At 42.6% G+C, this 14,954-nt stretch overlaps 1 long non-coding RNA gene across 1 annotated transcript; it reads right to left on the minus strand.

Moving 5' to 3' along the window:
• Positions 1-2,133: 2,133 nt before the first annotated feature.
• On the minus strand, positions 2,134-12,485 carry LOC103886477. Its single transcript, XR_002523516.2, has 3 exons — positions 11,638-12,485; positions 10,789-11,191; positions 2,134-6,218 (listed from the first exon to the last, which is right to left on the minus strand). It is a non-coding gene; the product is annotated as an uncharacterized LOC103886477 (long non-coding RNA).
• Positions 12,486-14,954: the final 2,469 nt, after the last annotated feature.

Below are 14,954 nucleotides of genomic sequence, written 5' to 3' on the forward strand. Positions count from 1 at the left end.
AACCTGGGGTGGAGAGTGGCGGGGGCACCATTCTGCCAGTAGATGAAAAAAAAAATACTCACAAATCAAATAGACTCAGAAAAACTCACTTTCAAGTGCCCAGAGATATCATGCAATCTATAGATAACGTTAGGTATTCAGATTCACCACAAAGTGTAATTGAAAATAAAATAGACATTAAATGCGTAGAGGCACATCTTTAAATCTTGCATCCTAAAAGCTTCTTGTGAGATAAAGATAAGGCTTCTCTTTTCCTAGGAAAGGGTAGGCTTCTAAAAGCTAGTTGATTCTTCAGGTGAGGGGTAAGCGCTTAGCTACCTTCGCAATTATCGGTGCTGATTAGCATAACAGATATTAATGAATAAGCATTGTTTTGACTGCAACTTTGACTATAACCTGCCGATTTAATGACTCACACTAAGTTTAGGGAGTGCGGGCTGCAGTCTTAATTATGAAAATGTGGCCGAGCTCCTGATATCAGCAGCTAGCGTAAAATATCAAAAACACGTGGTGAAGACAGGAGACAAGTTGGTAGGTCCAATGGACACTATATATATGAGAATGATCTCTTAACTTCACCACTTTATCAAAATCAGCTTCTACACAAAACAATGCATTTTTAAACAATCTTTTAGAGTGGCGTAATTTGCCTTCATACCTGGACTGACCTGCAGGTGAAGGCTGCCAAGGAGAGAGACCAGGTCTCCTTAGCAGTCACCTGGGTCGTGTGTGCAGAGGGTCTGCGCGCGGCTTTGTTGTCCCTGAGAACATTTGCAATGTCCCTGTCTGTGTGCCCGTCCGTAGTGTTTCCACATGTGTCTGGACGACAGCCCCAAGCGTGTGGACGGAAGTCAGGCAGTACTTCACAAACAGCCAGACAGAGCACCACCTCTTTAGAGCAGCAGGTGAGAGGGGCCTGTTGGATCTGGCGCCCCTTTTATTTGCCATAATTTGGCAGGTACTGCTCCGCGCGGCTGCACGACTGAGAAGGTGAAGCCCTTTGATGCAGCCTCTGATGGGCGTCGGGCACAGCACACCATCAGGGCAATTCTAGCCTCTAAGCCCCGTGATGCTTTCTTTTCCAGGCTCAGGAGCTTCCTTTGAGAGAAAACAACATTAAGCCTAATTCACCAACCTGCAGGTTTTCTTTCCCTAACCTAGCAACATTTTCAAAAGAAAACATAATTCTAAATGGTTCCAAGGTTTAACAGTGAGGTCAATTACCTGGTGGACATTTCTGGAGATGCAGCCACCATGAGAAAGCTGCTAAGAAATTCTGGTCGCCAAATTCTAATTAGCTGACAGGCAAATTCCTGTTAAGTTTCTGTTTTTCCTTCGGAGACGCCATGAATGGGTCTGATCACTTTCTGGGAAATTGTAATTGTGCATGTGTGTGTTTGGAAAAGGGAGGCCTTCCAGTCCAGATTCTGGTCTTGGTATTTGCAAGGCCAGGCCTTGATTCTGTGCAGAAATACCACGTTCCTCCGAGCTGGCGTCTTGACCCCCGTAGCAGCCACAGCCCAAGGCCCGCAGCACCTCCTTACAATCCCAGTTTGCTGCCGGCACCTAATTGCTATGCTAATGCCCAGAGCTGCCTCAATTTGCAATTCTTCCTTGGAAATGGTATTCAGATCTCTGCATCCCCCCTCTACTAAGTGAAGGGCACTGGGAGATTTTTTTTTTTTCCCCCTTCGCCTGGTCAAACAGGTAAAATAAACTTAACTCTGGTGACAGAAGACACATGTCCCCTCCCTGAGGCCTTCTTTGGTCTGAACAGGAAAGTGGAAGCCTGGCCAAGTGAAAATACTGATCTTTCCATTTGCAGATGAGGAGGAGGGGCTGGGGGAAAGGCCAGGATCCTTTTACAAACTGTTGTTCTCAATTATTAATTTCCAGCCCTTTGTGAAAACTCAGGGTGACGTGGTTCCAACATCTGTACTTAGAACTTGGGGGGAGGCTCCCCTTTGCTTAAGATAACCCCTTTTCTTTGTATTTGAAAATAAATGTAAAGTTTACCTTGGGAACAAATGATTAATGAAGTGTTTTCAATGTACCCCAGCTGTTCACTATAATAGAAGAATAATTTGATGTTTGGGGTTCTGAAGCCATTTGATGGCAATTTTTTTTTTTTTTTTTGGAGGGGGCTGAGGGGTGGGGTGATTAAAGGGTTAATATTCAAATCGGAAATTTGCAAGGCCTGCATAATGGGAGCGCCACCCTCATAACAATAGGAATTTTTAACAATATCCAGCCTTGTTAGCAAGAGAGTTACATGCATTGAGGGCAATCAGTGTGTCTTGTCAGTTTCTTTTTATCTACCATCTCCAACCGCCGAGGAGCCGAAATGAAGCACTTTGGAATTATCAATTTCAGCCACATTTGCATAACAAAGCCCCCGAGGAAGAGGCATGATAAATGTGAAGGACCCCTCTTGGAAAAGGAACTGTCAACCGCGCCCCGAAAGATTCTCCGACCGAGCGCATTCTCCCGGACTGCAGTCAGCGAAAATAAAATGAAAGCATTAAAGAAAGTCATTCTCTCAGAGAGAAAAATCTCCCCCTCTGCACAGAGAGAACTGGATGAAATGACATTATGCATATGAAAATGTCCAGAAAGATGTTTGATTTATGTATGCATTAGATGCAAATTCCATTACGGTGCGCGCGCTGTTGTGTGATTTGGCGCTGAACACATCAGCGCCCTGATCAGATCTGATCTCATTAATTCCGACAAGGAGAGAGAGAGGGAATTGAGAAGAATTTATGGCCTGGACACTTGAAAGAAGTAAATTGTAATTCTGTTTAAAGCTGTAGCGAACCTTTTAAACACCTTTTATTATAGGAAAGAAGCACTCACTTTTATAACACTGTAAGGACTTACTTAATCTTGCACTGGGGGCTCTGGTCTTCATTTAGGGGAAAAAAAAATCTATGACCTTGTTTAGGGGAAAGAAAAAAGAAGACGAAAATGTCTGTCTTGAACCAAAATTCAGGGAAAACAATAGTAGGATCAAAGGAGAAATGATACCTCTGTGAATAATTGGGTAAACGTTTGGTTTTAAGGATTGTGTGTTTTGTTTTGTTTTAGTGGCTTAATATTTTCAAATAAAATACCAAACAGTGAATGGATATTTTTATGGGACTGGGTAACAGATTTACATTTTAAAATGTCTTTAATTGCATTACAGATAAAAGTGCTACTAACAATATATGACGGGAGATGCAATGGGAAAAGTTATCTTTTGAAACCTCCACTTATTAGAACTGCTTTGAAAGCACAGTCAATTTGAGACCAATATGAATAATAATGATAATAATAATAACCACACTGCCAAAATAGTCTTAAGGGGAAATATATTTTTACAGGGAAAATCCCAGATTGTTTCTCTCTATCAATAATGATTCTTATCTTTCTTTTGCTCCTGAACAAGACCTTAATAAGTCGTTTGCTCCTTTCAGGAGCAATAATCACCCTTCATGGGTGAGATGTCCTATATTTACTTGAAAGCCAAAAGTGTCTCAATATGTTATTGCATCAAGGAATCATGGTTCCTCCCCCAGCATTCATGACCCCCTGGGGTGCAGCTTTGCCTGCTAGAGTTGCGTTTCCCTGCGCGTCTTTCATCTTCGCCAGCTATGATTAACTGTCTTCCCAGGGCCGGAGGTGGGGGCAGAGACTGGATTCGGAAAACCTTAGTTACCGGATCATGTTTGATTTTAGATGGAAATGAAGATACCGAGGCGGCGTTCTCCCCCAGTGCAGCCTACAGCTTCCCGGGGTAATCCACTCCAATAGAAGTCATTGTTGGGTTTAGCAAATGTTTATCCAAATTGATGCAGCAAACTTACATGCGAACGCAGATAAACAGCGACTCGGAGGGCAAAGGGTTTCAGAACCAGGTGAACCTGTTTAAATGTCACATTTTGTCAAAGGCTAATCCCCGTGTCGTTCCTCATTTCCACCCAAACCATAAAAGTATCTCATGTGTGCTGTAGATATAATTATAGATGGAACCTGCATATTTACACTATGCATCTGTGTCCCTACCCTTCCATGCTGTATGTTTTAAGGACACAGGCAATGAGTAGTGGCTATTGGTTTGCCCACATTCCAATGCATAACATCGGCAAATCAGGAAAATAATTGGGTTTTCTTTGAGGAGAGAGAGAAGGGGAAAAAAATCCTTCTTCCTGTGATGTTTTAAAAATTCAGAATTTCCTCGTTTATCTCCGTGATAGCTCTAACCACACAGTTGAAAGGTATATTTAGACTGCAGAGACTGTATTTTAGAATGTGGAATTTCAAGTCCTCTCACTTGGGGGACTTGAAAGAATTGTGCACATTTTGAATAGCCTTGTCTCCGAGTAAGAGGAAAAAGAACTTACCTTGGCATTATACTAGTGAGATTTTGTGTTTTTTGCAAGGCATTTTAGTGTGTCTGGGTGTGTGTGAAGGCATGCGTTGAAATACAGAGCCAGTTTGTTCACCTTCAATTAAATCCTCCCTCAAATACACATGGAAGGAAATATACGTATTATATTTTATAAATAATAACGCTTGGGGGTCAGCTTCCTCACACCTTCACATAGTTGGCCAGACCCTAGTAAACGTCTCTCTCTCACACACACACACCCAGTGAATGGGTAAGGCTTGGTGATTAAGGTCGTGCTGTTTGTTCATCTCTGCCCTGGCTAATGTGATTGAATTGGAACAATACCTTTGAACTCCTTGGCTCTGATCTGCATACTAATTGATCCCAAGTCCTTGACAATGACCTTAGCCGCCATCCACCCATTCCTGCAAAGGCTGCTCGGCCCTACTCAAAAGTTGCTATCAAAATCCGGCAACAACACAAAAAGTCCCTTTATAAAGAGCGTCTTTGAGCAGTGTGTTACTCCCTAGCTCCCCCTGCGAGATGCTTTCAGAAATAAAAAGTATTTGTCCAGGACTGGAAAACAGTTTTGTCTAGGAATGCTTAAGCTTCTATGGGGTAACCGCAAGAACAAAGGGGGAGAAATTCGGTTGTCAGAACTTACCCCCGTGGTGATAGGTAACATCTTCTCCTAAAATAAAAATCCGTGATGACAGATTCTTTGCAAGATGTTTCCCAAAATTGTCTTTGAGATATCAGAAGCCTGCACATACATCTCACTCTTCTAAAAATCAGTGGACAGGATCAGATCCTGCCTTTATTTAAAATTTGACTATTTTGTTCATTGTGAATTTTGGTGCATTCATTTTATTTTTTTAAACGTTGCATCAGATTATCATTTTTCTTAATTACTGGCTTTTTGGCACTCCAGTAAATTTTGCACCCAAGGTGCATGCCTCAATTCTGTCACCCAGATCCCAGCGCCCCCAGCATCTCTGCTGTAATCTTAAGAAAGTTCTGAGGAAAGAAATTCGAACAGTGGAGAAAGTATATTTTTCCCAAATTTACACATATTTACCTATAAATTTAAGTGGGCACAAAAGCAAGTGAAAGTATAATAATTCATGGGGATTCGCATATCTCTTTAAGGTAAAAAGGGGCTGACATATGCACACACACAGTCACACGTGCAAAGAAATTAAAGACAAAGCACCACATCGTCGGTGACTTTTAAAACTGTACTGTGCAGTAATGAATTAACCAGTAGCTAGAAGGTTTCCATTAATAAACCAAAGTTATATTCTTTGTGTGGCCTTGAAAACAACAACAAAAAAAGTCTCTTCTGGAGAGAAAATTTATCAAACGAGTTTATTAAAAGCAATGGTAATATCAGTCCTAAAGCAAACACTTGAACAAAATAAAAACACGAAAATCTTTTCTCGGATATGAAATCATCGATTATATTGGACTGTAGCGTTTTCTTGAAATCTGCCTGAGGGATAAATTGGAGGGGGCCACCCCATTTGGCTGTGAATAGAATATATGGTATTACTGGAATAATTCATCAACTAAAAACAGGGACCCCTTGTTCACCTACGCCAGCTTTACCTGGGCCCACCTAGCTTACAGCAAAAGAACACAGGTGCAAAACAAAAAGCCCACCAATTTTCTCTGATACCACACCACCCCCTAACATCCAACACTCCTCTTCCCATGACATAGAGGTCAAACACTGGTCCTTGTCAGCCCAGGGCAGCCATGAGTCACCAAACCACGTCCACCGGCGCACACAGCTTCCACGCTTTTTCATTTTAGTAAGTAGACACTTTTCTAAGAACACGTTGTTCTAAAAAAGAAAGAAAAAAACTGTCTGTAATTTGTCATGAATTTCAATTACCAAAAAACTTTTGATTTTTTTCTCTTTAAAAAAAAAAAAAAAAGATTGGCATACCTCCAGGTTTTAAGAATGTAGTTAACGCAGAGAATGACAGAAAGATAAAGATGTGTGTATATGTGTGTGTGTGTTTGTGTGTGTAGGAGAAGCTCCGAACATACGCTGTTCATATAGGCCTAGCTGGGTTTGAAGACCTGAATAAAGGTTCGTGGCAACATGGGTGAGAAGGAGCATTTTGTATTTATGTGGAGCGGATTGTTCTGACAGGTTCCACAGCATTTCCCAGAGCCGACATGTCACAAACGTGACTTGTGGCATCCCAGGGCTGCACACACACACCAGGAAGCCGGTTTACACTCACCAACTCACAGCACATAAAGGGTTTTGGAGAGGAAATAAAGACTCATTTTGCAATTGGAAACTACAAGGGCTTTTTTTTTTTCTTCTTCTTCTTCTTCTTTCAGATACACAGAATACTTACCAAACGGGAGCAGAACTTTTTTTTTTTTTGAAATGTGCAACTGTGTGAAACTTGTCTGGTTTCAGATTTACACAGAAATTTGGAACCATCTTGTTTTCATCCAAACAAATTCAAACTGAAGAACCTCTTAACTAAGCTGGGAGCATATTTGCACTAAGAAAACTGATGTTCCTAATTCATTAACCTACAAGCATTTGGTACCAGTGGAGCTTACTAAATGTGCACAGCCCAGTGACTTGCTTTTTTGTTCTGTTTTCTTGAGGGCTGACTCTTTACTCCCACTGTCCTAGGTATGAAGTGGAAGATAAAAAAACAAAATCAGCCTGTTATCTGTTCTTTGGTCTTAAGGACTGATTTCAGGTTTCTGAGGCGCTTTGTATACAAAGGTGAAGCTGAATGCATGTTTACCATATAAGCAAATATGTAAAATTAGAACCCTTTAAGTTGTAACATGAGACAGTATATAATTAAAATGCCAAACTGAGCAGTCCAGATCATTCCAGCAGGAGTTCAGAGGTCAGAGGAAGCCAAATAGTGAGAATAATCACTCCTTCTGGCACAGCACCAAATAATTTCAAATGAATTTTGCGTCACTGACTACCTCTATCCTCTGTACAATCCTGCATGCTGGCAACGAGCACAAAAGATACCATCCCTGTCCTCGTGAGGTTTCCAGTCCAGCCATTGGTGGGGCGGGAGATAATATACACCATGCCGCATGGGGATTACACACTATGGGAAAAAATAAATGACGAAAGGAAATGTGGAGTCCTGCGGAGTCTCAAGGCGGTGTGGTGTGTTAGTGTTGTGCACACGGAGGTTAAGAAAGCACTCAGACGATAGGGGAGGTTTCAGTAAGGACAAAAAGCAGCAAGGGAAGAAGCCACATGTCCCTCTGGGGGAAAAGAGATCCAAGTAGAGGGAAAAGCAAGTTCAAAGCCTGAGGCAGAGCCTGCTCGGCGTGTTCAGGAAGAGCGGGGGGACATGTGTTTGGAGCAGAATGATCAAATCAGAGGGAGGCGGAGGTGGAGGAGATCACGCAGGAGCTCGAAGGTCATGGCAAGGACTTCGGCTTTTACACCCCGTGAGATGCAAGCCAGCAGACAGCTTTGAGCACAAGAGTAACGTTATCGGAGGCTAAAGATGAAGCTCCCTCCTCGAGGCATTTGGGAAGGGTAAATGCCAAAACGCAGGCTCAACCACCAGTTTAAGAATTACACGTAAATGTGACCTGCACAGGTCTCATGGGAAGCTGTTTCAGAGACTCAAGACTTTTTTTTTTTTTCAGTTTACAAAAAGAAGAAAAAAAACTATGCAACAAAGAATTAAAAAAAAGACTGGTGTGTTCTCCAGTTTCTCGTTACACTCACATGCAATACATTCGTGTATTTTCCCATCTACGATGATGATTTTTAAAAACTACATTAATGCAGTGGTAGAGAAGAAAAAAGCAACAGATCCTTAATGTGTCCACTGTGGGCATCCCTTTATCCTCCTCCCCGTACTCCTGGAAATGGCAGGGCTCCTTGGAGGGCCTTGCAACAGGGCACATGTGGAATGAGAGGCTGGCAGTCTCCAGATCTCCAGAGTCCTTACTGCTCCCTGGAACCCAGTCCATCAACAACCTAAAACCAAGTTGGCCAACAGTCCCTGACTGTGACTCATACCCTTCCATTGAACTGGATCGAACCTCAGTTTACTCATCTGTAAAATGGTAGTGTTAATGTACATTCTGGCTACCTCCAGAGCAATGGGGCACCCAGAGGAAATAATTAATATGAAATTGCTTTGGCAGATAGAAATGTAACAGTATATTTATGTAATTATGTATAATTATATTATTAGTTTTTTAAGAAACAGGCAGAAGTAAGAAAACTAAACATGAAAACTAAACAGCCTACATAATCTATGCTGATTATATGTGTACACACACACACATACATACATATATATATACACTCACATATACACAAATAATTACAATTCCAATTTTAAAACATATACATACAAAAACATTTTTAAAAAGCTACTTATAGTTTCACCACCCAGAGAAAATCAAAATTAACTTTTCATTGTATTTTCTTCCAGTTTTTATCTGTTTAGAATATAAATTTAAATATTTACATAACTGTTGTTATGTATTTGTTATTATTAATATATATGTACCTAAAATATGACATGACTATGGCTATGGTATTTAATACTAGCCACAGCTGTACATCATACTATAACCATAGCCTGTAACATAGCATAGCCAAGTTATGTCCTGTTATAGGTACAGTGTATAATATAATGATAAATTATTTTATGTAGTTATAGAAATACATTTACATATATAAACAATGTAGATTTACATCATTCACTATATTATTATAAAATTAATACCAATTTTTTGTTTAAATAGATAAATCATATATATTGTTTAAAAGAAAAATCGGCAGTACAAAAGTGAAGTGCACCCTATCACTACCATTTTCCCTTCAAAAAAGCAATAGCATTTCCCATTAATGAGTGGTAATATACTGGGCACACTGCTCTGTACATTTTTTTTTTGAGACAGAGTCGCTCTCTGTTGCCCAGGCTGGAGTGCAGTGGCGCAATCTCGGCTCACTGCAACCTCCGCCTCCCAGGCTCAAGCGATTCTCCTGCCTCAGCCTCCCGAGTAGCTGAGATTACAGACATGTGCCACCACGCCTGGCTAATTTTTATATTTTTAGTAGAAACGGGGTTTCACCATGTTGTCCAGGCTGGTCTCCAACTCCTGACCTCAGGTGATCCACCCGCCTCAGCCTCCCAAAGTGCCGGGATTACAGGTGTGAGCCACCATGTCCGGCCTGTACTTTTCTTTTTTTAATTAAAGATGCATCTTAGAGATCATTTCATGTCAGCAGATAGATAGATCTGCTTTTTTCTTTTAGTGGCTGCATGGCATTGCATTGTAAGAATATTTGACATTTTATTTAATCTACAAATGTAAGTTAGATCATTTCCAGTTAATCACTGTCCTAAACAAAGCCAAAAAAAATCACATTTTTGTGAATTTCTGTAAGCACCTCAAAAAGCTAAAGTGCTAAGGTGGAACTGCCAGGTTAAAGAGTATGAATCATGTCAAGTTCGACACAAATCCCCAATTTGTTTTGCAAAGCGGATGCACTAACTGACCACTCACACACACCACATCTACGAGGTCCATTTTTCCTTTCCCCCATTGCCGTTTGCATTTTCCTTATTACAAACATATTGAGAACCTATTTTAAATAGTAATTTGTTTCCTTTTTGCCAATTGTCTACTAAAGTTCTTTTAGTATTTTTCCATCAGATTGTTTTGCAATATTAATGATTTGCAGGAGCTCTTTATATATGAAAGAAACTAGTCTGACGCATATCACATAGGTTGCAAGACAGGAATTACAAATGTATAGAAAGAAAACTCCATCAATCTACTTTTTGAACTTCTGGATTTTGCATCATGCTTAAAAAGTCTTTCCTGTTAATAATTCCAATAATGCTGCTGGAGAAATCACCCTGAAGAGTCACGAGGGCTCCATCAGGGAGGAGGACAATTTTGTTTTTTCAGACAGTCTCACTCTATCACCCAAGCTGGAGTGCAGTGGCGCAATCTCCGCTCATTGCAACCTCCGCCTCCCGGGTTCAAGCTATTCTTGTGTCTCAGCCTCCCAAGTAGCTGGGACTACAGGTGCCCACCACCACACCCGGCTAATTTTTATATTTTTAGTAGAGACAGAGTTTCACATGTTGGCCGGTCTGGTCTCAAACTCCTGACCTCAGGTGATCTGCCTGCCTCAGCCTCCCAAAGTGCTGGGATTACTGGCATGAGCCACTGTGCCTGGCCAAAGGACAGGGCAATTGGTAAAGAAACAAGGCACCTTCAGAGAAGGGAGAGAGGACCATCGAGGCTGGCTAACAGGTTGAAGGATGACATGAGAGGAGGCTAGAATGGGAAACAGATCAGGGAGAGCAATCTGTGCGAAGAACGAGAAACCTACAAATAGTTTTATTTGGTCAAGGAAGGAACTTCACCTGATGTATACTCTGAAGACATCACGGCAGTATGAGTAACGGATTCATGAGTGGCAAGAGAGGAAGCGAAGAGATCTGGAGCTCAGGTGACTGATGGCGGCATCTAGGCAGGTGGTGAGAAGTGGGTGGACTCGTGCACCTGTAATAGGGACCAAAGGTGGGGAGCCTGCTACAAATGCAGGTGGATGGAGATTCTTTTAAGGTGGCAGGAAAAGCTGGAGGTAATGGACGGTACAGACCACCTGCTCACTTTTGGACAGGACGATCTCTAGGGGCTGTGAGAAATGCTCACAGGGGAGGCAGGAAGGCAGGTGTCTCTATGAAGGTGTTGCTCAGAAGACAGCCACAGAGGTGCTCACCCCTGGAAAAGGTGCTTCATCGTCCTCAGGCACAGTCTCCTCCTCTGCAAAATGAAAGAGATCACTTGCAAGGAGACAATGACATAAGCCACCCAGCCAAGGGCCTTGCACAGAGTGGGTGCCCCCAAGGTGACCAGATCTCCCCGATCTCACTCCACCACATCAAATACGCAAATGCATGTGGGTTGCTCCGTGACCACAGAAACGTGCACCTTGTAAACTCCAGGCCCCTGCTGTGCCCTGAGGATTCAAGGGTAAGGGAGGCTCAAACCTTGCCCTCAGGGACCACTGGGTCCAATGGGGAAGGACAGTCAAACATGTGATGGGGTAATCAATGGGGTACAATCAACCCGGAAAAGCTGGACATGCAAGCTGTAAGGCTCTCTGTGTAAAGGTTCCAGGAAAGTAGAAAAAGGCAGAACTGTGATCCACTATTGGGGCGGGGAGGATAAACACACAGATGAAAGAAAAGAGGCAATGCTGTTTTTACCTTCATCAAAATTTAACCCACAAGGTCCTATTCCACAGTTTGCAAAGCATTTTCCCACCAGTGATTTCTTTCAATCATCTGAAGGGCCTACAGAAAAGAAAAATTAGAGGTCACTATCCTGCTTTTATAGGTAGAGAAACTGAGGCACAGACAGGTGTGATAATGTACATCACCCATTCAGACCTTGTTCCAGACACCATCCCGCCACCCAGGAAAGCAATGGATATATAGAAAAAACTTAGGAAGATCTCATAGGAGATGGAAAACCTGAACGAGGGCACTAGAAATGGCCATGCTGAAAACCAACAGGACAACAGAAAAGCAAGTTTTTCTACCAAATTGCAAAAGGGATTTAGACTCCACTGGCTTCTCTCAGCCAGGAGACATCCTCAGTTCCTGCCCATCACGGTAACTGTCAGGGCAGCAGCGGTCGCACGGGCAGGACCCTCTATCACCAACGAGCACTTAAGGCTTCTCTTATGGCCTAATAAAGTCACTCAAAGAAGAAGAAGGTACAATTAAGCAATAATGACGCTGGCAGAAGTCTTTCCGAGATGCATAATGGCATGTTAAAGGCTCAAGTCTTGACCCTCTAGTTGGCTATTATGAGGCTGGCGAAGACAGATAAACAGATCATTACAGCTCCTATAAAGTTCAGAAGTTAATTTAAAACACTACTGTTCATCACACTTTAGCCCTGCCTCTCCCCCTCATAAAAACATAGCGCGGCTTGCATGAGTCTTAGAAGATATTTCTATCTTTTTTTTTTTTTAACATTTTGAGAATTTAGGTTACCATTAGGAACAGTGAAACTAAAGAAGTTGAGGTTGGTTTTGTCTCCAAGAATCCCTGACCCATTGGCTCTGCAAGAAAGACCACTCTCCCACCCCCACCCCAAAGCCCCACCCACCTACCACTCATCCATCACCTTCCCCAACTTAGGCTCCTGTGGGGAAATCGCTCCTTAACGTAATTCCTGATTGAAGTAGTGATGGCTTCCTTCTCTGTATGAGTGCATGAGTGTGTGTTTATACGTGCTGTTTGGTTGTGTGCAATTGTGTGTGTTCACTTGTATGAGTGTGTTTTACATGTATTTATGTGCTTGTATGAATGTGCTTATGTACGTTTGTGTGGGTTTGTGTGTCTTTGTGTGTGTAAATATTTGCAAAATTGTGTATTGAGGGGAAATAGATGTTGAAAAGAGGGGATCGAATGAAGAAGAGAGGTGAGAACTGAGAAATTAAAAATCAGAGAATCTTCAAGGCTGATCTGAGGCCTCTGCATCCCAGAAAGCAAACCAGAATGCCCAGGCACTTTTTTCCAGTAAATAATTATTGCGTGTCTGTTGCAGGCACTGGTGTTACAAAATGGGCTTGCGTTCTCTTTGGGAGAAGAGAGAAAACAAAAATGCAAAGATACAAAAGAACAAGGTCATCTGAGTTTTCAGTAGGTGTGAAGAGGGAAATGATGCAGCATGATTTGGTTGAGAGTAGTTGGATAGTTAGGATAAATTTAGATCTCCTGGTTAGGGGAGTAGTGGCATTGGAGGTGACACCCCAGTGACAAGAGAGACCCTGGCAAGTGGAGATCAGAGGTCAGTGTCCCAGGCTGGGAGCAGCACGTGGCTTTAAAATGAGCACAAGCTTGGAATGTTTATCAAGTTTTATAACTCCTCTTGTTCCTTTCACTGTTACCTTCTACAGCCTTTAAAAATTCTTTGCTGCTGTTGTTTTTGTTAATAGTGAGCCTGATCTCTTCTGTACTACAGAGAATAAACAATTTCCATGACCAAACGTGTTCCATGTGGTACAGGGGAGCCAAGGACAATTCCAGAGCAGACTTAGGTCAGCATTGCAATCCAGGAAACTCACCTCTCATACCTTTCATGGAGCATAGCCCAGTACCAGGCCTGCTGTCAGGAGTCTTCAGAGACCTGTTAAATTATATTCCTGCCTTACATTGCAGAAGTTCTGGGTTCATTTCAGGCTCTTCTCTCCTGCTTGGCAGAAACTGAACCATCAGCAGTCAGACAGAGAGAGAGGAACTAAGACAAATTAAGAGAAAAGTAATCGCAGGATACAAATGAAGGCACCTTTGACTGACAGAATGGTGTACTCCCCTGAGCTAGTGCGTGGAGAGTCAACCCCGTGTCCCTCAGGAGGTGACATAGCGTTTGTGGAGGAGGCTGCCACCCCCACATCTCCCTGGCTGACATGCTTCGGCAGAGACACTCCGGAGCACACCCTGCCTCACACTTCGGGGCTCCTAGAAATACCTGGTACTGGAGCCAGCATCCCCTCAGGTGTGGGCAAACCGCAGCCAATCAGGAGATGGCATGATGCTGACTCTTCTGGATGCAAGGAAACTCTGGGCGTGGTGGTCCCAGGATCTTCCCAGGGGCTCCCAGACTAGACAAGGCTCTCCCGAGAAGAATGTGGAGTGAATAGAAACTTTAAGGGCCTTTCAGAAGAGAACGAGCTTGTTGACAACTTGAGAAACTCTGAAACTGTAGGCAAACATTGACGTTCACAGGCATGGATCCTAGGAGAGAATCTAGGGTTTTCAACAGATTCTCTGAGGAGCCTGTGATCTCCAAAATACAAAGAACATCTGTAGACATTGTTCTCTTTGCTAATGAAGACCCACTCTCCTCAACCTCCCCTCTTAGAGACTATTTTTCTTTCAAGACCAAGACCCCTTGTGTCTCTCCATGAAACCTTTCCTGACCATCCCATCCTTCTGTCTTTGCGTTGACCCAGCACAGAGTTCTCTGGTGTCCACCACTCTATATGGTAATTGATTATTTTCAAAGACCATCTTCCTCCTCAGAATGTGATCCCTCAAGGACCCCCACCATATTTTACTTGCACTTCCACCCCTAGGGAGTGGTGGGGTGGAAGTGCCCTACACTGCCCTATGCTTGCTACGTGTTCAATAAGTGTTTCTGTGAATAAATGAATTCAATCCTGCTTCAATAAAGATACCATTTGAATGAATCACCCTGGACTTGCCTGTCCTCATCCAAAGACATCAGAATAAACACTCATATGTGGCCTCCTTGACTTTGAAGAACAGCCAATGCCCTCACTGTCTCTGGATGGGGCATCTTTGTGGCACCTCCCTGGACTACCTCAGGGCTTTTTCAACACAAAGAATCCTTACGCAATTCCGGCAGAAGTTGTGGCACATATGCTCCTTAAAGGTCAAATTCCTACCTTCAATTGTAAATTAGAATTCGATTGTTAAGGAGGTGGAAGGAGGTGTCTTATAAGTGAATTGCACTGGTGTTAACTGAATCCTGTCCTAGCAAAATGAAC

The sequence above is a fragment of the Papio anubis genome, chromosome 7 (genome assembly GCF_008728515.1).
Source record: "Papio anubis isolate 15944 chromosome 7, Panubis1.0, whole genome shotgun sequence".
NCBI lineage: Eukaryota > Metazoa > Chordata > Mammalia > Primates > Cercopithecidae > Papio > Papio anubis.